The sequence below is a fragment of the Triticum aestivum genome, chromosome 2B (genome assembly GCF_018294505.1).
Source record: "Triticum aestivum cultivar Chinese Spring chromosome 2B, IWGSC CS RefSeq v2.1, whole genome shotgun sequence".
NCBI lineage: Eukaryota > Viridiplantae > Streptophyta > Magnoliopsida > Poales > Poaceae > Triticum > Triticum aestivum.
Window position 1 is genome coordinate 68,217,412 of NC_057798.1, and position 2,566 is coordinate 68,219,977.

Here is a 2,566-nt window from a genome sequence, read left to right on the forward strand (position 1 = left end):
CGTTGGGTTGAATTGATCACAGACTTCGACTTAGGAATAACCTACACCCCAGGGAAAGCCAACGTCATGGCTGATGCGCTAAGTCGTAAATCTTATTGTAACAACCTGATGTTACAACAAAGTCAACCGCTTCTCCGTGAGGAATTTCGGAAACTTAACCTTCACATTGTACCTCAAGGTTTTCTTTCCACCTTGGTGGCAAAACCTACCCTTACGGATCAAATTATCAAAGCACAGAAGGTAGATCCGGGAATCTCCCGCATCAAGAGGAACATTCAGAAAGGAATTGCGAATTGTTTCTCCATTAATGATCAAGGAGTCGTATACTTCGGGAATCGACTAGTGGTTCCCAAAGTGCGCAACCTAAGGCGATTAATCCTTAAGGAAGCTCATGAATCTCCTCTCACCATTCATCCCGGTAGCTCTAAAATGTATCAGGACCTACGCCAGAGGTTCTGGTGGACTAGGATGAAGAGAGAAATTGCTCAGTATATTGCAAATTGCGACGTCTGTCGTCGTGTAAAAGCAGAGCATCAACGGCCTGCTGGCACCCTTCAACCCTTAGCTATTCCTGAATGGAAATGGGATAAAATTGGTATGGATTTCATTACCGGTTTTCCCAGGACCAAGAGAGGGAATAATGCTATCTTCGTCGTTGTCGATCGTCTTTCCAAAGTAGCCCATTTCCTACCTGTTCGTGAGAGTATAACCGCTAGTCAGCTGGCAGACTTATACATCTCCCGAATAGTGTCCCTCCATGGTGTTCCTTTGGAAATTAACTCGGATCGAGGAAGTCTTTTCACCTCTCGATTTTGGGAAAGTTTCCAAAATGCTATGGGAACTCGTCTCTCCTTTAGCACCGCTTTCCACCCTCAGTCGAGTGGTCAAGTGGAACGCGTCAACCAGATTCTAGAGGACATGCTTCGAGCCTCTGTTATCTCATTTGGAATGGACTGGGAGAAGTGCCTTCCATTTGCCGAATTCGCTTACAACAACAGCTATCAATCTAGCTTGGGTAAAGCCCCTTTTGAAGTTCTCTATGGACGACGGTGTCGAACACCCCTTAACTGGTCAGAGACCGGGGAAAGACAATTCTTTGGCCCGGATATGATTCAGGAAGCAGAAGAACAAGTTCGTATCGTTCGTGAAAAGTTGAAAACAGCCCAATCTCGTCAAAAGAGTCAATATGACCGAAAGCATAAGGCTATGACTTTCGAGGTTGACGAGAAGGCTTATCTTCGGGTCACCCCTCTGAAGGGAACCCATCGTTTCGGTATCAAAGGCAAATTGGCTCCTCGTTACATTGGACCTTTTCGCATTCTCGCCAAACGAGGAGAAGTTGCCTACCAGCTGGAACTACCTCCGCATCTCTCCAGAGTCCACGATGTCTTCCACGTTTCTCAACTCAGGCGTTGCTTCTCGGATCCTATCCGTGGAGTGGACCACGAAACGCTTGATCTCCAAGATAATCTTACATATCGAGAGTACCCCATTCGTATCCTCGATCAAGCCGAACGTACCACCCGGCGTCATAATATCAAGTTTCTCAAAGTTCAATGGTCGCACCATTCTGAGGATGAAGCAACCTGGGAAAGGGAGGATCGTCTTCGACTCGAGTATCCCACCTTCTTCCCGGAGGAACCCAAATCTCGGGACGAGATTCTTTTGAGTGGGGGTGAGTTGTCACATCCTAGCTAGCCATGCATTAGAGTGTTGCATCATGTTTACTCTTTCATCAGAAACTTGAAATGGGGATCTCTGAAACCCTTAGAATCTTTTTGAAAATGATCCAAATAAAAATTTCTCCAAAAAGGTCCAAGAAAATGCTCATGTTGCTCTCTGAAAATATTGGACAGAGATAAAAATCAAACCAATATTTTTAAGAGCTCATAGGTATTTATTTTGGGCATTTGGAATTAATGCATAAATATTTGCATTGGAAATATATTAATTATATATATTAATATATGTCCAAATATTATGCCATTTATAAAGGAGCTCTGGAATAATATATATAGCTCCTGCAAAAATTGGCATAAGTTAAATAAATGATTTAATATATTATTTAAATCAAAACAAATGTCAGAAATTAGAAAACAGAAAATAAATACCAGGAGGAGCTTACCTGGGCTCCTCCACTGTGCGGCCCAGCCAGCTGGCTGGCCCAGCCAGCAGCCGGCCCAGCCCACCTCCCTCCTCTGTCGTCTTCGTCCCGACAGAGGGAGGGGAGTGTGGCCGGCGCGCGCGCGCGCCACCGCGCCACGCCACCTCTCTCCCTGCTTGCCTGCCCTCCCTCTCCTCGCCTCGATGCCCTGGACGACGCCACGCCTCCCCCCTGCTCTCTCTCACTCTCCCCCGGCTCTCCCCTCCTCTCCCTCGCTCTCTCTCTCACACGGCCGAACACCACCGTCGCCGCCGTTCGCCACAGCAGCCGTCTCCGGCCACCCCTCGCTCCCCCGACTAGCTCAGAAGCTCCGCCACGACCCCCTCTTCCTCCCCACCGCTCCACGGTCCTCCGGAAGCCCTGCATCGCCGCCACGTCGCCGTTCCCCTCTTCGGGCTCCGA